Source organism: Strix uralensis, chromosome 7 (assembly GCF_047716275.1).
Source record: "Strix uralensis isolate ZFMK-TIS-50842 chromosome 7, bStrUra1, whole genome shotgun sequence".
Taxonomy (NCBI): domain Eukaryota; kingdom Metazoa; phylum Chordata; class Aves; order Strigiformes; family Strigidae; genus Strix; species Strix uralensis.
Window position 1 is genome coordinate 13,113,384 of NC_133978.1, and position 21,693 is coordinate 13,135,076.

Consider the following 21,693-nt stretch of genomic DNA (forward strand, 5'->3'; position numbering starts at 1 on the left):
AGCCTATCTCTCTTTCCCAGAAAATTTAAGATCTCAAGCTTCAGTCAAGGCTTCAGAATTAGTACTTTTAACTATTAAAAAAAAAAAAGACTGGTGAAACTATTTAGCCTAAATAGTTAAGGTATTTTCCAAGGACCTATTGAAGGCTTCAGATGCTTTCTGGTTTAAATTAAGTGGTTAATTTATGCTGTGCTTCTTTGTTAACTGTTGCTGATGGGCAGGCACAGCACTGTGGATGCAGAACGGCAGTAACAGATTTTGCATGACGTGATTATTCACCAGTAAATGAGTCTGGGGACAGACAAATACTGCTTTCACTTACAACCCTATTAAAGTGCCTGGCATGGGCATTTTTGTAAAAGATTGAGATGGTAGCTCCCAGAGTGATCATTGGTAGTGTGTGGTTATGAATGACAAGGTTCAAACCAAAGGAGCAGAAGAAGGAGCAGCAGAAACTCCAAATTCTGCCAATAGGCTCTTTTAAAATTACATATCCATTTCTTTTCAAATAATTAAATTCTCTCAGATGCTCTTCATTTCTTCCTTCACAAAGCAAACTACTCTCCTTACTGTTTGCAAAACTAAATAAAAACAGCCTGACTAAGTATGTGTGTCAAAGCCACTGAGTATTTTTACAGACACATTGTTCCCAGTTATGGTTCAGACTCTTCCATGCTGAATAAAAAGAAAAAATGATAGGAAATAAAATATGAAAGTGAACTGCAGGTACTGTTCTGCTTCCTGGTTCATCAGATGAACAGACTCCTATGTAAAAATAACAAACCTGAGAGATAAATATTGCACCCCTGCTATTACTGGAGCAGTCCTGATCTTTTATTTTAGTTTGACGTTGAGAAAAATACACATCTGTATGCTTGCAGTGTCAAAACCACATTGTCTGAATAACAATTTGCACACCAAACTCTCTGGGGCATTGGACACATTGTGCTTAATGTCCTGGACTCTCACTCTGGCTCTTACACACTACATAAAACAAATAAACAAAGATCTAAAACATTTGAGGAAAAGCAGCAATAAATTAGTCTCTCCACCTTAAGGTCAGTGGACATTTGCTGTGATGTACTTTGCATATATCGGGCTTCAAGTTCAGAGAAAGCTGACTAGAAGATAAAAGGTCCTGATAACTTTCAAAGCTCTACTCTATCACTGAAAAATGAAAGTTTCCCACATAGGTCTCCAATGGCTTAGCAGCTTCATTGTGTGCAAGCCCTTCCCATGGCTTTTCATTATATTTCATAGTCACTTAAGCCTTTTCCTAATAAAAAGACAATGCCAAGGGTGAGATTATGAAATACTCCAAAGTTAAGTTGATAACGGTTTAATTAAATGTTGCTCACTAACAACATTTCTGGCATGACTCAGACAATAAAAGGGAAAAATGAATGCTGTAATTGCTTCTTTTGCTGCCTTTTCACAGTCTTCTGAGATGCTCTTCCCATGACATTGCCTTTCAGAGTGTGCTGCGGAAGATCTGGTTACATGACATGGTTGCTCAATTCAGTTTTACACTGAGCATGAAGGATTCATTTTGACTCTGGGTTTGGTATGGAACAGGCTCTGCATGATCAGATTTTGTCTGCTGCCTTTTAATTAAAATAAGAGGGGCAGGTCCTCAAAGGGAGCAAGTGAGCATAGCTCTGTTGAAGTGAATATTTACCAAGCCTTCTCCCAATGTCAATATCAAAATCTTCCTATTAAATTCAAGCTGTACTTTCTATGGTGATGCACCTCTCTGTACAGAGAAGGTTCATGGCACTTCTTATAAGTAAGATTCATTCACTTAATAAAGACACTTAATAAATGCAGACTCCTTTTCTGTGTTTCTTTAGATGTTGCTTCATTCCTTCATGCTGCAAGTACTGCATAGTGTTCTATGTGCCACATAGCATGCTTTCACCCTACAAGTCACCTGTGATGGATAAACAGATAAATGGTTTCCCTATTATAACTACTTCTACAGTGCTGGTATGTTTCTTACATGCTATATACTTTCCATATTATAACTTCTTCTACAGTGTTATTTTTCTTACATGCTATATTCTTTCCATATGTAAAACAACCCTGATTCAATGTCAGCTTGGAAATTTTACTTTGATAAGTAGTTTGGGGTCAGTGCCCAATCATCTGCTGTTATTGAAAAAAGCAAGTTAGTGACATGCTCCAAAGTGTGCATAATATCAACTATTTTCTAGTGGAAGACATGGAAAGGAGCAATTAAGTTTACACTTCCCCTTAAAACTGGGCTGCTCTTATGGCTTTGAATGACATAATACAATAATCTTGTATGTTAAAAACCTATAAAGCCTTTTAGTAGATGTTCAGCATATTTATCCATTAATAAAGTCCAATAAATAATGATTATATACTTAGACTGTGTTAAAACTAGTACAAAGGGGTATATAAGAGTTTTACCTGGGCAAACTGGAAATCTAAATTAAAGAATGCACCATGTCATGAAAATTAAATAAGAAAAAAATGACTTCATTTTCAGTGACAGAAATGCCTATAGAAATATGCAGAAATAAGAAATACTACCACATGAAAAACAAAATTAATTAAATCCCAATATGAAACTTAGCAATGGTACATTTACAAGGTGCTGTACAAAGCCATGAACTGTTCTGAATCAGACACTCCTATTTCACCTAACAGAACAGCCAGGAAAAAGGTTCCTCATGTTTGCAAAAACAGAAACTTGCAGAAGTAGTCCAATGTACAACAGGTCACCATCCACACTAGAACAACCTTCATTTGTCTTAAAATCTGAACATTCACTTAAAGGCACATTTTATTGATGCTTTTCCCCAGACCGACACTGATTTTCTCACTCAGAAGCAGACTGGCTGTAACACTTACTGACTTTTTCCCTCAGCAAAACTCCTGGCTTCACTTCCACCATGACACCCTTCATTCCCAGACTTTGCTTTTAGGTAACAGGAAACAACAGAATCACAACGTTTCACAGAATCACTGCTGCCTTTTCTAGCTGAGTACGCTGTCTCCTAGCCAGCACTGAAGTGGTTTCTCCTTGTTTTCTTGAAGAGGCACTGGACTTTACCCTCTGTTTTTAACTTTACCTTTCCTGCCTACATCAGCTTCTGTCTTAATCGATTTAGCATACAAACATGGGTCAACAGGAGGGATTACAGCAGTTTACAACACCGATCCATCATGCTCCATGCTGAGGAAACAACCCTGGGAAGTAATCCAGCAGACAAGGGTGTTTTTCAGTCACTACTTGTCTCCTCCCTAAAAAGCAGCAATTTAGCAGGAGGTGCAGAAGGGCACAGCAGCAAAGACAAGGGTTCAGACATATCACACACAGTATTTTGGATGATAGAACATTATTTCTTCACTATATTCATAACAACTGCTCTTGAAAACACCAAGCGTAACACTAACAGTGTAAAATAACTGGAATTTACTTATTTTATAGAGGTACCCCTGTGGTTTTGTACAGAGCTTCAATGGTTTCTTTATCCCTACCTAAGACAAATTAGGCAGATACCGGGGGATACATGGTCATAAAGGAGCAATGGGTGCACATTCTCCATCAGGCAGTTATGGAGATGTGTTACGCTGAACAAAAAAGTATCTATCAGCAGTTTCACAAAAAGGCTGGCAGCTCTACCTGTGAGTGTTGAACCTACTACAACCATTAAAATCGCATAGATACCTACCCTCAGAGGTACACATGAGCATACCCTGGCATGTGTGGCATGGGTGAGTGGGTGAGCTACTCAGCACAGCATTTGTGCCTCTTTAGGGAGGTGGAAGAATCCAAGCACAGCTGCCAAAGCGGTTCTGACACCACAGACTATGTGTGGCGAGAGCTGCGTTCAGCAGGGGGAAGTCAGAAAGCTGCTGAGCATATGTGTGCTTTGCCTCAGGGAAGGATGGTGGGCATAAAGAGGCACCCCAAAAAAGCAGGTGGGTACTGTTATTAAGTAACTGCAAAGCTTTCTACAAAGTCCTCTAAGAATCAAATGGCATTCCTATATCATTAGATTGTCTTCACATCAGTCCCCTCCATCCGTAGAGAAGGAAGCAAATTTTAAGTTATGGTTATCACACCATGGCCAAACCTTGCAGGCAGTGGAAGGATCCGACTTTCTCTGGTAATGGACTATGTATGACTGGTTCATCTCAGGAGCTGTTTTCTAATTCAACAACATTAAAATAACGAACTGCATAACCTCTTACCTGCGTGGTACTTTAGATTTTTAGAGTAATGACAAACTTATTAACCAAGAATGATTAAATTCAGAGTAAGAAACCATTTTCCTTTGTAATATTTCCTAGTAGTAGATAACTTGAAATGGTTCCTTTCCACTTCCTGTCCAGAGAACAGAAACCAGCAGTACAGCACCCACAACACGATTGTCCATATCAGTAACATTCTTAAGGGAAGGAAAATGTACTTTCATAAACTGCTATAATTGTGCCTGGACAAAATGGGATGCATCATTAGATAGCGTACAATTAGATCAGTAGGTTAGATTAGAATGACAGTATGGGGATTTTCCTCTGTGTAACACAAATGAAAAAAAAGTGACTTCAAATGGGTGTGCAGATGCTTTAGCAAAAATAGAAGCCAGAATAGAAAATACAAAACTAGAAAGGATTCCAGAAAATAGAATAGGAATCTATACACTAGATAGCTGGTTTAGGTATTTCCACAGACAAAAAAAAAAATCGTGAGTTCAGTAATTTTCCATTAACAACCTTATTTCATTTTACTTGAGTTGCATTTTAGTTCACGAAACTTTTGATTTTAGAATTGATTCTTCTGATATTTTCTGTCAGGAATTAAGCTTTGTTTCATCTAATATAGTCATGTATTTATACATTTAGCCACTTAACAGATTATTGTAAGGTATAGGTGCATTTGCAGGTTATATCTTTTAATCCCCCACCAGTGTAAAATGAAGTTCTTTTCACAGGTGCAGTGATAAAAGATGTGAATGCCAGGTTACATAAATTACATTACTTCTAGGAATTATTCTTATTAGAAGTACAAGTTAGAATCTGTTGTGGTACGTGAGATACAAAAATATGGTTTTGATACTTTTTAATCACATATTCATTTCAGAGACAATTCAGTCAACTAGTAACTGAGAGCACATGTTATCTGAAATCATTTCTGTTAACTAAATATACAGTTTCAAATCAGTTTGCTACCATGCATTTTATCATACTGCACAACAGAAATCTCACATTTATATCCAGGTACTCAGTAGAACCAAATTCTTCAAAAAGAGACTCATTTCTTCTTGGTTAGGAAAGTAAACCTGTGGTCAAAATTCTTTATCTGTTTCTTGCCATCACTCTTTCAATGAATTCATAGCTGCCTGCAATTCTGTTTCTGTTCTCATCTGTGCTACTGTACCAGCTGTACCAGCTCACCTTTTCATTAAACCTAATGGAAACACTGGCTGCCAGCTGGCAGCCCTCTGCTGTGTAGGGGATTACTCTGGTCTTTGACGTATCACTCTGCTATTCCCATCTAAATGGGACAGGTCAGATATGACTGAAGATGGCAAAGTTTTTTACCATCAGATATGTCTAGCAAACTGCGGGAGAAACTTAAAAAAACCTCCTAACAAACCTAACATACAAGTACAGTCATTAAAAGCGTAAAAGGTTACCTTTGGTTTCCAAAACTGAAAGATGTTCTACGATTAATTTTTTTGGGTGGCTAACTAAAAAAGCTCACACAGTTGCATTCAGACTACTTAGTGAATAAAAGATCTTAATGTATGATCACTTGCTGAAGAAAATGGAAAATAACATTAAAGAAAATGACTATATCCTTTTACATTCAAGCTAAATGACAGGGAAAAAAATCAACGTATATAACACAGAAAGGGACAAAAAAGAGGAAAAAACATATTATTTTCTTCTTTTTAACCGCCTATCATGGTGGGGAAAATACATTTTTTTAAACTATCAAAATATTTGATTGCACTGTTTTAAATTTCCAATCTGCAAAACTGTTTCCCTTTTAAGCAGCTGGAACAGATTTCACAAGTTTCTTATCCTCCATTTATAAAAAAATACTCTTTCCTTCAGACCACCCTTACTAAAATAATCTCAAAATAATCATCAGTTTGATACTGGTTCAAAATTTAAGTGCTCAAGACTATCTAAGACCACATAACCTGTAATATAAATCCTCTCTATGCATTTTGTTAAGAAAGACAAACTCAGCTGCACCAGCTGATAATCATACAGAAGCTACATTGGAAAAGCAAGGCCATGGCAATGTTTACAAAGTCTGTGGAACAGAAAAAAATGACCACATGACCCTTCAACACAATGTTTAAAGTTGAAGACACGGAATCACACAATTCTAAAACGATTTGTAGAACTCAGGAAAACAAAACAAATCATCAGCGTCATGGCAGGGTTAAAATATATTTGCATTGTCAGGAAGACAGAGAGAATAGCACAAAGATCTCTGATTAAAACAAAAGGCTTTACACAAAGGCGCTATACTTATAGAAGGAATTCAGTTATGTAATCCTTGCAATTAAAAAAAAAGGAAAAAAAAAGCTAAAATGGCCACCAAAAAAAAACTTGTCACAGAAGGATGCTCAAAAGCCTTCACCTTATTCAGAGAATCTATCACTGTAAATGACTTTAAATGTAAATGTCACAGATTAAGGTATGAACAGTACTGAAAAATTAGTTATGGTAGAGGAAATGTCTGATTATCTTCCTTTCATATCTCAGCTGTAACACTAAAGATCTAGATTAGTACCAGCAAATAATTGCTTTAGAATAATGCTGTGTTGCAACTTGCTGCATTAGTGTAGTGTAAAATTTGGGAAATAATATCATGGAAGGCATCATCATTCAATTCTAAACACCTGCAAATTATTTTAATTTTTTTTTTTTTGCACATATCTCAATAAGAGTTAAATCCAATTTTAGGACATTTACATTTGCTCATGAATTGACTGGAAACTTACTGGATTCTGAAATTTTAGTATTTTTTTAATAAATTTTATTTTAGTTTAATTAAGATACTACTTGAGAAGTAAATTTTTCTTCGACATTTACTTCGAGTAAATACACTATTAATGAATAAAACTAATATAATCAGGTCAGTTTTTTGTACTATTGTACTTTTATCTGCGTAAGTTAATACATTATTAATAGATACTAGAGTACATTATGAACTTATGTTTACAGTAGCTAATCCAAAGTGCTAGCGTGCTGCAGAGTGTTAAAAAACCCAAACTATTGATCCATTAGACTGTACAGTGAACTAAAAAAGATTATCAATCACTTCTGTAAAACAGCATTGCTGATTTATATACCACTTCTAAATTACTGTAGAAATGTGTCCCAAAGCATAAAGATATCCTCCTGCTATAGTATGGTTTTGGTAATCGATTGGAGCTACTACTTCTGATGATTCCCTGAAGTTGCATTACCCTTTCATTTCACCAGTGGATGCTTAGTTACCAACATCCTGTTACAAAAGCCAGAGATTATACCACCGTCTTGAACGCAAAAAAGACAGCAAACAATACGAATGGGGAAGTGTAATATGAAGGCATTACCGGGCTTGTTAAGTAACATCAATGCAGAATGGCAGTGTGATCACTGATAAGGTGATCTTAGGGTATTTCAGAAAAGATTTGCATCTGCCATATTTCAGTACATTTTGGTTACTATCATTCAATCTCCCAACCTATTTTACTTGTGCTAGTAATATCTCAAGCTTATACTCGATATGCATTCTTATGTCAGGTTGAAACCAAGTATGTTCCCGTTCACGAGCATTTGCATATTTTCATGAGCATATCTGTGCAACGTAACCCAGAATCTTGCAATATTCTCATACTGGGAGTCAGATCAGCAGCCAAGAAGAGCCAGGTTATATCCTGTCATCTTACCCAACCTGACACACGTTGTTACCTCTTGTGTTTATTTGTGTCTTAGGTTAGTGCAAAGCAAACATCCACGCCCCTTGTTTTGTTTGAGGAGTGACTAGTACTTTTGGGTGCCAGCAGAAATACGTAATGAAATAATCATAACTAGTAATCAAACTGCTTTTTATAGGCATCTTACTTTATAAAAAGAAGTCTGGCCAAGATGCAAAATGATGTAGGAAAGGAAAAGTTGTCCCTAAAGGGAGATTGTTATTAGTCTTCTTCCTTTTGCTGATTGCATCGTCAGAAAAAGCAGAAACACCAGGAAAGAAAGAATACTCTTATTAACTCCACTTGGATTTACTGAGTTGCTTGTTCACTTCCACCACTCACCATAAAAATGGAATAGATGCATCTCAGTCTAGAAGAACGATGTCATAAAACATCTTATGCAAAACATTTTAATAATACTAGTCATATTTGCTATGTAAATATTCACTAAAACACAAAGAAGAATAAGATATGAAAGTAGAAATACTATCTAAATAGGTATTTATTTTAAAAGTTATTAAAATTCTCTTAAAGTTCATAGATTTGGAATATACAATACAATTTAAGCAATTTAAATACAGACAATGTTAGAAAGGCAACAGCATAAGAGCAATCAAAAAAGAACCTATCATAGATTTTCAACACCGAGGCATGAGTCAATCCTGACTGTTTATCCGCCTTTCATGATTATACTCCTGATTCAGGCTATTGTGAAAGTATACGTCTATCAGTCACTTACAGAATAGAGTATGTGTTTGCTTAAAGCTAGGCCTATGCTTTAAATAAATTTTCAAGCTTATTTTGAGGGCATTATCTAAAGTTTATAACTCTTTTACTTTGGCTCTTTGAAGATGAGACTGCATTGTGGAAGCTGTTTCAACAGTTTCTAATTCTGTTGTGCTAGACCCAAAAGATCTTTCAAGAACATTGATAAACTGATGGTGAATCCTACTATTCCTGGTACTCCTACAGCTGAATTCTGTTAAATTGTCTTATATCAGGAATCAGAGCAGATTACATACTGTATTTCCATAAACCGACTGTCAAGATTGTTGAACTGCTTTGCTCATCTTTCTGGCCATTAGAAATCTCAACACTTCCAGTTAATTCTTTTCATTTTTGTCTAAATACAGAATTTAAGATGAAATCAGGTACTAGGTGACAAATTCTCTGTATCACAAACCTGTATTACATGAGCAAAGATTTCTAAAATAGAATAACTTCCTAGCTTTTCAGTTATGATGATCTAACCTAAAACAATGTCCTGCATCTCATTAATTTTAGAACCTGCTTTTGCATAAAGCTGATAAAATGTATTGTAGTTCTGGATAATACAAAGCCAGAGAGGAAGCTTTACTTTAGAATTATATCACATACTTTCTGTAGTAGTAAGATGACAGAAATAAATGAGGACTAGTAGAGTTTTGACAGGGCAAGAAAAGGACTATCAAAACCAAGACTAAATAATTTTTTACCTACCAAAAACACAACATCGTAAATAAGCAGAGAATTGAGTATTAATAAGCAATTATTTGTTTGAAATATAAACAAATATAGTAGAAAATATATAATTTCAGAATATTTCTACTCAAATAATAAATTGAGACATTTTAACTAGAAATAAGGAAAATCTTTTACCATTAGGTATGTCAAGCATTGGAACAGGTTGCCTAGAGAAGTCATGCAGTCCCCGTTTTTTAAAAACTAAGCTGGATAAAGCCCTGAGCAGCCTGGTGGCACCTGAGCTGACCTTGCTTTGAGCATCAGGTTGGACTAGAGACCTTCAGGTCTTCAGGTTCCCCCCTGAATTATTCAGTGGTTCTGTGACTTCCATTCTACAAATACTTTTTAAGTAAACAGGAAAACTCAAAGGCATGCCAAGTAATGCTCTAGAGGACAGAAGTTTCAGACAAGCAGGGAACAGAAATAAAAAAGTACATGAGGGAGCAAAACAGGTGGCATAAAGCAAAAGAAAACAAGTTGTTTTTTTTTTTTTTAATTACCACCTCTTTAAATCTGAAAAGACAGTAAGTATCAAGTAATGTTCTCAGATAAAAGATTAAGAATTAGAGAAAAAAGATTTGTATGCTACTAAATAATATATTATAAATCAGGAATCACGTCAAATATATTGCACAGGAAGGTTAGTGCATAAAGACAAGAGATAGCAAAGAGGGAAGGGATACTCTAAATTATTTTAACAAGTATGTAGTTCCTTGCACTGCAGTGCTCCTCACAAATAACTAAAAGACAGGTGGGACCTTGGAGTCGGCATGAGGTCAGCAAAAAGAACTCTGAAAAAACTGAGGGCTAGCATTTATTATTGATTTATACATAAAGAGGTTTTAGGCTCTGGCATAAAAGAAATAAGAAGTGCTGAATAATGCAGTGTTCATATATGGTCTTATGAATAATTCAGAAAATTTAACATTACAGACTTTTGGTAAGAAAAGAAAAGATAACATCAACAGCAGAAGTAATAGCAATACCAAAATAATCAGGGATTAAGAGATGGCTGCAAACAGAGGTGTGCCAAACGATGAAAAATAAAAGGAAAAATACCTAAAGGAAGTAAACAGTTAGAAAGCTATTCTCTCAAGAACAGTGACACAAGAGTAATGACAGCAAGAGACAGACTCCTCTGAACAGCAGAAGACCTTGCAAAGCAGGTCAATCAGCGGTTCTATCAACACAAGCATCAATATTTTTTAGAACACCCAGAGCAAAAGAATGAAGGATAAGATAAAGATATCAAAGAGATCGAGCAAGCAATAAAAATGACAAAAGGATAAATTAAATGATTGATGGTACACACCTTGATACCATAAAGAATAAGGAGTATAGAATGGGAGAGAACAGTAATGTTACATCATAGGATCCAAGACAAGTGAATCATATAGTGCTATTTTAATGAATTTTTATTAGCATATTTTATTGAGAGAAGAAACTCTACAAATATAAATTGAAGCTTTAAATTTATAAGAGAATTGGAAAAACTGAACATAATTTGGGGGGAAATGGCGCAGGGAATGGGCTTCTTAAAAAGCAAACTGTTTCCCCACCACATTCTTCACAGCACCAAAAAGGGGAACAGACTCTGTCCCCATTTTTGCTGCATGGGTAAGATGGTAAACCAGCACCATCAGAATCCAGGAACACAGGCTAGATGTGCAGCAAGGTATCTGGAGCACATTTCAATCCTAAATTCACAAGGCAGTTTGTCAGTAAGAGTTACAGCTGCAAACTTATAGGCGATTCTGAATTTTCTTTGCACAAGGACTGTTAGATCCTCACTACGCACAAATGAGCAGGGTGAACAGGATGATTACTGAACTGATTCATGGCCTACAGATGCTAAATCCAATCCATAAAGGTATTGAGGCAATGAAACTATAAAAATAGCTGATACATGAATACAACCAAGTCCTAAAAGATATAGAAAAAATTACAAATCACTTGAAAAAGCAAGCCAATGGCTTTATATTACCCTCCCCTTGAGCAGAACAACACCTGCCATAAAAGTTGAATAAAGCAGCATTGATGACAAGGCATGCATTTTAATTGTCTTTCAAATGTCCTCTATCCACACCAATTGTATCACAGTCAATTAGAAAACTCTGATCCAATACTGAGAAGTAAGATATTCCCCTTCCAATGTAGTTCTCGCAAATCACTAGTTACATTAGGCAAACCATTCATAAGTAATAGAATTTCCATATTTTTGTTGAGGTTTTCATGAGATAATTTAGTTTTATTGGAGCAAAATCTTGAGTAGTACATGCAGCTTAAAATAAGTAATCTTGGGAAAAACACATGAATAGCTATTTAACTTCAAAGAAACAGCATCACTTAAGACAAGTACATCCACCTTTTCTCTCCAGTTCACCATTCAGTCACTTCTTGGAATAAATTAACTTAAAATGGTTTGATTTGTTTCTATAGGATTTTTATAGGATTCCCCAACCTTTTCCCACTAATGGTCAGCCATCTTATTTCAAGACAAGATTCACTACTAATTGGAAGAATGAAATGCTCTGGTACTACCTTACCTTGAAAAGAGACTCCATCAGGCAAGTGAAACTTTAAAAGCACACTAAAGAAATTTACAAGAAAAGAAAAATGACTGAAATAAAACATTTACTTGTTTTGGTGATTTTCCCTTCATCATTCATTAAATTAACAGTTAACTGAGGACACTTTCTTGTTTTTGTCTTAAGCACATTATCGAAAGTACAGAAGCATAAAGAAACTTCATGCAGCAAAATTAGCAGGAGTCAGTGCTAGTCTTGCTGAGGAAGGTTATTCAGTTGAATTGCATAAAGTCTTATTTTTTTTCATGCTACACATTTAACAATGCATGACATGCGACTATTTATAGCTCAACAATTTTAAAGGTCTACCCTGTAAGTCCATCGTAACATACAAAATTTCCAGCATATTCATATTCAGTGCATAGACTCTACCTTACCCTACCTCAAAGAAAACAGTGACTAGTAAGACAGCTAAACTTTTCTCATCAGAAGCAAATTGTCCTTATCCTGAACACAAATTGAAATTAGTTGAATGAGAGTAACAAGTACAGTGTAGAATACAGAAAACGAAGTAGCTGGTATTTTTTCATTAATATCCCAGGTAAGTGTATATTATCATGATAAATACGTATCTTTGTTTTTCTAAAGCTGATTAACTACATTAACAGTGCTGCATTAATTTTCTGAGCATTCATATTTTATGAACTGGGCAAGTTAGTGTATATTGCAACTCCTGTTTTTCAAACACTGTATCACTTCTGGGTTTACGAAACTAATTTATTTATGAAACTAATAGAAAAGGAAAGTCTGCAAGGGTATAGAAAAAGGAAAAGAATGAGGTGGGTACAAAAGAGAAAAGATAAGAAGAAGAATAATGAAAGTTCAAGAGAGGAAAGGAAGATATTCCTAGCTTTGCACAATTAGACAAAATTACTTATACACGCTAGGTTTTGTAACTACTGCTGAGGGATTTATCTGGTTTTCAGCTTTAGAAGATTTGGAGCCAATCAGCAAAAGGATGAGCTCACTTCATATGTGAATCCAGTCACACATTTGATCTTGATTTCAAGTGCTGTAGATTATATTAGAAATAACAGAAATTATATTGACATATCCACTGACTGTTTTAGCCAGAAATCATGAGCAATACAAAAGTAACTTTTATTAAGTTCAACATTGCAATTCTCAAAATTTCCAGTCAACTAATACTCTGAAAACACCTGAAGTCTTTGTAGGCATCAATTTTAAATATTCTTGGCTTGCACAGAGACACTTAAGCCTTTACAGCGCTGAAGAACTTGGTGCTTATCCCATGCCATGGCAGACTGGCAAGAAGGCTGAGAGTGCAGCTGGCCACCGCACACAACGAAGGTAAGGCTTACGCAGGGCAGCATTCGGCACGGCAGTATGGAAGTTCTTCAGTTGATTTAACTCCATGTTCCTTTCATGACTTAAAAGTTGTACTTTTGGAGACTAACGTCATTATTTCAACGACGTAAACAACTTGCAGTCCTAGCCATTAACAGCAATGTGTGGAAACTACTAATAGAAGTATTAATGCTCTTAAATGCAAATAAACTGCTTTTCTCTTACTTCTGCCTCCTCTACATACTGCTTGGTCTAAGTCTAATTCGTTTTGTCTAGCTCTTCTCTACCTGTTATTATGAATGGATTTTTTTGTATTGCACTGTCAAATACTGAAGACCCTAAAGTGTTTCAGTTAATTCTGCTGAGAACTTCAGTACTGTCACATTTTATTCTGCTCCATTACCAGGTTATTATTTTATATTTCCATTTTTATTTTCCTTTCTATTTGAATTTGAAATGCAAAATTACAAGAACCCTGAAAGAATAACCATAGATTAATACTATATTCAATAGAGTTTACTTGCTAATGAGGACATGAAGTAGTACATAATTAACTTATCACAAAAATAAAAAAGGACCATATTAATTCATATGAAAATTACTGGATGACTGATATAATAAATATAACCACAGTGACTAAACTACATGATCATGATCCAAATGGTGTTTGAAAATCCTGAAACTATACTAAATGAAAATACTTCATGGCGATTAGTTTTATCATTCAAAGATGAAAAGTCAGCACTGGTAAACAAAAAAGCTTGTCTGTCATCTGCATGCAGCAGTTTGCAGTTCTGTGATTATTTAAACTGTTGTTAAGAATTGAGCATGCAAAACCAATACGTGTACACTAATACACACTACTTGTTTCTCCCCTTCCTTTTCTGCTGTTCAGGCTTGTTTCCCAGATAACTCTTGGGCTTAGTCAGTAGCAAATACTGATAGATAACTTTTTCATCACAGACAGGTTAGTTAAATGGGGATAAACTCATGCTGATGGGGACAGGAAATGGGATCATGAGACAATTTTCAATTATAAAAATAACTTTATTAAAAACAATCAGCCAGAGTAGGAATAATGTCTGCACTTCTCCACATGCCAATATCCTACAGCTCCTGCAAAAGAAAAGAAAAGGAAGTACATGAAAAAATAATTTAGTGCTCTACATAGTGCATTGTCAATTTTTCCACACTGCTTACCCTTCTCCTCTGCTTCCAGCAATTACTGGCAGGACACTGTCTCTACTCATTCTAGGCACAGAGGACACAGAAAGATTTAGTTCACTGTCAGAAACATCAATTTTTTCTATACAACCATAATATACATTACAAGCGCACCACTGTCATGGAACATTTATTGCGATACTTACCTTATGCTTTTCAAATCCTTGCATCATTTACTGAATGAGACTTGACATCTACATAACACCTCCAAGTAGGAAAAGGACAAAGTAACACTGATTCACTGTGGCTGCATAAACATGGCACAGCTCTGGCATTTGGAGTCTCTTCTCCTGTAGCAAGATAACTTCAGTACACAGTAAACAACTTTCTACTAATAAAAAAACCCAACCCTAGTAGCCTAACAATGGATTCCAAGTTCTCATGGGCAGTCTGGATTGTACTTACTGCTTTGAAGCCTCCTCCCAGGTCCTCTCTCAAGTGGAAATATGAAGTCTCACTGGCAAGTCTTCTGGCAGCTATCTGTACCATCACCTTTGACATACAGATCTCGCCTTTGTTCTGCTAGGCTTGTTTCAGTAGCATACAATATATATGAGTCACTGTCTACATATTTTTGCATCTGGTTAAACTGCAACTGAGACCAAACAAGGCCAAGAATAAAATCTCAACATTGCAAGTCATCTAATTGCATTACCATACCCTTGTGGTGTCAGTTTTAACAATTCCTCAAGCTCAGCGAAGCATTTACCTAAATACCACATTCAAAATGCAGGCTACGAGACTGACTGGATATAAGGTCACATTTAAATACACAGCTGTCTGTTCAGTGTTGGTGCCATCCAGGTACCTGTATTTCACAATAAAAAGTGTTTACCTCTGAGATACACCAGCCAAGCAGGAACCTATGGCACATGCCTAATCCCAAACCAGAATTTACACATAGTTTGCATACATAGAGACATAATACAGCAAAGCCCCTCTGTATGCAGATGAGATGCTGTGTCCTCAGTTGAAATCCAGCCTCAAAGCACAGATCCTTTCTCCCCAAGGTGACAATACAGCATGAATGATCTTGAAACCAGCACCATGCAGAATAGGTTTGCACCTGGCACAAGGAGTTACATGGAAACTTACCTGGATGCTTGTACACAATATCCATGTTTAACCCTTCACAAATTCTCTTTTCTAATCCACAGATAACTGACCTTACTAGTATGTCCCTGATCAGCACATGCATCAGTACAGAGTACACATTCACAGTGGAAGTGAGAGATAAATGGTTATATGTCGAATTACTGATGACATACACCCACTTTTACAGACTGATACCTGGCTTAATGCAACTAGCACCTCCTCCCAACTCAGCCCCCAGAAAAACAGAGAAACCCAGATCAATTCTGGCTTTCTAAACTTGTCAATATACTGTGTTATCATTTTTTTTTAGTTTCCATAAGTTTCATCACAAATGATTAGTAGCTTCAGATAGGGAAAGCAGAAGAAACCAAACACAGAGGAAGGTCATCAGTTACATATATTAACACTATTTTATCCATTTTATCCACATAGTTCACAGAATTACTATTTTGATAAAGCACTACAGGCGATTAACAGCACATATAAGTTAACCACATGGTAAATCTTAGTCTTGCCTTTTAAAAATAATGCAAGTTAATCCAACCCAGTTCATTATCAATACAGAAAATGCAGATAAATTGGAAAAATGACATACTGAGAAAAATACAGACAGTAGCACTGAACCAAGATGGTAGCTAAGTCACAAAACACCTAGGGATAAATCTCTCCCTCCCACTAAAGCAAAACCAAACCATATCCCCCAAACCGAGCTAAGATGTTGTAAGGCAGCCTGCAACAAGTTCATCAGATGCACACTGACTTTCATTTAAGAGGTACGTTTTCCTAAACAGGCACAACCACTGGCAGAGCTTCCTCCAGGAAAGAGGAACCTCTGCTTCATCCATTACTCTTCTAGCACTTACACATCGGCTGTTTCTATAAACTCTCTCTTCTGGTGCTCATGTCTCTTTTCTCCAGAGGTGATAAATGACTCTTCTTCCCAGCTAAAAGAATCCCATGGAAAGTGCTAAAGATCTTAAGCCATTTCATGCCTCAGGATACTTTGCAGCATCCTTAAAAAGGACAGGTATTTCACAAAGCAAACAGAAAGACAAGGTCCCAAGAGCAAAGCCTTTACTACATTTGAAAAGGTAAAATCAGAAGAGGGTAATGAAAAGTTGGGGCAGGATGAAGAACAAAGGGATTCAAGGAGTGACAACAACAATGGCAGTAAACATTAGAAGTATCAATGCCTATCAGAATAGCCCCTCTCAGTTCTTCAAGGATTTTCTGAAGGAGTACAGATGAAATATTTTAAATGCTTATGATTAACAACAATATAATTATTAGGTAGATATGCTTTGATCGTACTGGGGGATGATTGTGATCAGAATCCCTAATAACAGATTTTGTGTAAACAGTAGCATAAAACCAGCCAGTGTGCCATATTACCAGAAAAGGATCTATCTGCTTCATACTTTAAAAAAAGGAATCCAGGGAAAACTGAACTTTATTTTTTAAACATATGTCCTTTAGAACATGTACATTCTTTGCTCATGTAAATGAACATTCATCCTCTCTTCCAGCAGGACAAGAGTGTTTCTGAATAGATAAAGAGCTGCTAAATGGTAACTAAGGCTAGGACCATCCATGCAAACACTGCTTATTTGTTTTCGTTGTCTGTTTGCTGCTACAAGACATTGAGTTTCAGAGGACAGCTCACCAGCTGCACATTTTGTGAGCTGTGCACGAACTAATGAACTTTGCCTTTTTATTCTTCGCAAACAGGAAAAATACTAAATTGTTGCAGTCTTGCTTATACTGCCCATCAGCAAAAGCAAATTTTGTGGTTTGGAAAAATCAAAATGCATCTGTTATAGTGCATGACACAAGGTCACAGAGTCAATTTAGTCAACTGGATCATGTGTTCCTGGAGTATTAGGCATACAACCATCTTATGGCAATGACGAGGCAGCGTGAATCAGCATAGTGAAAATAAAGCATGCACCATCTTCTCCAATATTAACAACTGCTCTGAGTACAGAAAACTGAACACATTTCACATTGTAGTCATTGCAAGGAGATACATAAATTTTAATAGGATCCTGTTCTTGAGTTACTTTATTGCTCTGCTCAATTAAATGTTATTTAATGATTCACTGCTTACAAGGGTATTATATATCATTCATACTCCATTGACTTCAGTGAAACTTCTGATTTTTCCAGAAAAAATAACTAGTTCTAAGGAAAAATAGTAATTTCCTATGTAAGGCCCAAGTTATCAGCAAGTTAAACGTAGCGACTAAATATAGCAACTGCTGCATTATTTCTGCAATTCATGCATGGGGAGATTCAAGTTATCACATTGTAACTGTTTACGCCACTGATATTGGTTTAACTGCTAAGCAGCCTAAGAATGAGGACTATTTCATGTAATGACTATTTCCATCAAAACTGTAGCAACCTGCCTATTGCACTTTCTCAGGACATTTTATTTTCAACTGTACCATCATAAATTAGTTACAGAACAAAAGACAAAGATTCTGGATCATCAATTAGGCAGTGTAGGTGAATTGCTGAAATACTCATATTTGTTCATGTATTGTAGCAGGTTTTTCCAATACTCACTCACCTTCATGGTTCATCCCTTAACACACCTTAACTCTACTCATTCTCAGTGTAAGAAATGAGTAAAACTGATGGCTTCTTGTCTCTGGCACTGACTCTTTGCCCAGAATACTTATTTCCAAAGATCACTCTGAGGCTTTTGCATCTCCTTTTATCTGGCAGTTAAAGCAATGTTTTCGTTCTGCAGCTGGGACCATGTGCATGAGGTCAGTCTCCACAACTCAGCTTTCAACTGCTACCTGTAGCACCAAAGTAACCTGATCAGCCACACTGGCTATCAGAGGTATTTGGTTTCATCACCAAATTTTCCATCAGACAAAAATAAACCATTCAGCCTGCAAGTGCAGTTAACCACTTGAGTCAAAAAATGATAATAAGCTGTAGATACTCATATCCCCATGCTATCTAATGCTAACAATACATCATTTAGTTTTCTCATTGAATAAAAGCTGCTTCTTTCAATCTTTCTTTTTTTTACAAGCTCGGTGCCTCACATGAGCATTACCAACAGCCAGCCTGTTCTCAATCGACAGGAAACTGTTAATACAATTAGTAGATTTCCAGTTTGTAGGAACATTGTGATAATATTTACTTACCTTTGTGTTGGAAATTTAAATAAAATTGCATGCATCATCACTGGTAAGACATGGGGAACCATGCAGGCATGTGCACTAATCCAAACCAGGTGCACTGCCCTCCTGCATGAGCTGTACACTATTCTCCCCCACACACTGCCGTGCTCTCTTATGAGGAACCAGGGAGCACTGGCAAGGAGGCAGCGAAGTCTGCACCCTCTTGCAAGGAAGAAATAGTTTCTGTGTTACACACTACTGAAAGATATTCCCCAGAGAGTTGAGGAATCTAAATGCAGAAAGCCTGACAAAAATTACTGTAACTGAGAATCTAAGGCATAGAGAGATTAAAATACCTTGCCCAAAGCCTTTCTGGAAGATCACATCAGAGATGGAAATTGAATCTAGCTCTCACAAGACTTTTCTTTTTTTTGAGGTACTAGGAAGTATAAAGCATTTCCTTATCACCAGAAATTTCATAAAGCTTGGCCACTCAAATCACAATACATAAATCCACATTTTTAAGGACATAGTGTTCCTTGAACACATACCTGGTTTTCACTTAATTCAAGAGAAGCTGCACATGCATACATCAGAACCGTACATTAATTGTTACATTTGCAACATTTTAAAACAGATATGCCACGTTAATATGCCACGTTAATATGCCTGCATTTATCTCTGCTATCCATACAAAGATACTGACACCGCAAACCAAAGCCAGCAACAATATTAAAGTATCAGGTATTCATGTTTGGGAATGCACAATATTGAATATTGTATGGAACATAAACCTAACAATATCCAAAAAGGGAAGGGGGTGTGAGAGCATGACAGCAGTTAACACAACAGTCAGTGTGGTAGATAAACTGAATGCATAACTCTTGTTCAATACGTCCTGCACGTGAGAGCTAAGGATCTGGTAGGAAGTGGATTTCAGCAGGAAATGGAAAAACAATGTACATAGCCTCTTAACTACTGAGCTCTGGACCTGGTTGCCACAGGAGCTTGTGGAAGAAGACAGTATCAGCTGGTTCACAAAAGGATACACAAATTCATGGGCCATAGATCCCTAATAGGACAGTAAAAGGACTGGGTATGTATATACACTCCAATGATTCTTGAGAGTCTAGCAAAAAAAAATGACTATGCTCATCTACTTTCCTTGGCAAATGCACACTAAGCTAGATGTGCAGTTAGTGTACATTTCATCTGTCCCCTGGGGCACCTCTATAGACAGATTTTCCTATCTACATGAGATTTTAGTTTTACCTACTGTGGAAGGAGTTCAACCTTCACAGGGAATCCAGGCTTACAGGGTTTTCAAGCAAAATTTCTGGAAGATGACAATGGAAATGGAATTCTTAAGGCAACTGAGTCCACAAATGCAATAAAAACAGTAGAAAGAGTGTTCTCTGGATCACGTACAAACAAGGCTAAGCTCTGCAGCATCTATACGTTGTTATTCTTCATAATTGGAAAATACTTTTCCCACTAATTGCAATTAATATCTACAGTACAGAAGTAAACTCATTGGAGAGGCTTTGCATAAGTGGCCCTAATTTGATAAGTATGCTGTCACCTGATCTCTCTGTATACAGGGTGAGGATTTGTACTTTGCTGTGTGTGCACTAACGATTCCATATATGCTTACACTTCCTAAGTAATTCTTCAAAAAGATTGGAGGAAGGTTTAAGGAGCAAAAGCATTTCACTTTTGAGTATGATTCTGGAACTTGCTTTTTTCTATCCCACAGAAAATGACCTCAAGCCTCATTTTAGACTGCTGTCATAATACTTTCAGGCTCAAGACACAAGATTTCATTAATTTCTATATCATCAAAATCTGTTGCAATATTAAATAAGACAATCAGAAAGCTACTCATATGAGAAGACTACTCTGAGCCAAGACTTCAGGGGTTGGCTCTATTTCAAGCCTTGAAGAGATGTCTTTAAAAAAAAACAGAAGAAACTAAAATGCTCAAAATAAAAGTTTAAAAAAAGTCAGCTTTGCCTCCTGGGTAACACTTTCCTGCTTCCTATGGAAAGGCTCACTCTAAGAATCTTATACATACTCCTTACCCTGTTTCTTTTATGTCTATGCTTGTCCTTCAATTCATATGCCTCAAGACTGCTGCTTACAATTTAAGTTAAGCACTGTAACTGGGATATTTATGCAGCGCCTTTAAAGTAACCATTTCTCAGTTGTGCTTGTCCACTGAGTCTGTAAAAACACTTGCACTGATTCCACCAGTACTTTTAAAGTTTCAAATAAAGTGAAGTGAAACACTAAACTTCTGGAGATCACAGAATAATTCTCTAGAGAGAACTCTTCTCTAGGGAAGGGACCATTCTCTAGCTATGTCACACAAGTCCAAAAGCAGTAGAAAAAAATCCCTCAACCTACTGGCTATCCTCTTGCTAATGCAGCCTGCTACACAGCTAATACTCATCACCATACTGGTTTCATGACAACTTATACTCAACTTGTCAACAAAATCCCCATATCACCACTTACAATCACTAGGCTATCATATTTTTATTTTTAAAATCTAAAAAAATTAAGTAAAATTCAACATAGGGAAAGGACAGACATTAAAAGTAATTTTTTAGTGACTTCAACATAAATTTGCAAGGTTTTTATTATAGTGTTTTCAGTTGTATGTAACGGTTTACGCAAGCTGTTTTTACACAAATGATGCAGCAACTCTGCTAAGGACAAACCTCGGCTTCCTCAAGGAAATTACCTATTCTCTCTGCAGATCACGAGCTGAGAGGTGAAGTAGTGACCTGTTAAGCCTATCATTCCATCAGGCTATGAATACATTACAGGGCAGCAACTGAGTCAATAGAACATCATCTTTTCCTTTCCAAAATTGTA

At 36.4% G+C, this 21,693-nt stretch overlaps 1 protein-coding gene across 1 annotated transcript in view; it reads right to left on the reverse strand.

Moving 5' to 3' along the window:
* The window catches only part of NRG3 (neuregulin 3), a 417,999-nt gene that overhangs the window by 52,478 nt on the left and 343,828 nt on the right, over positions 1 to 21,693 (reverse strand). The window lies entirely within an intron of this gene.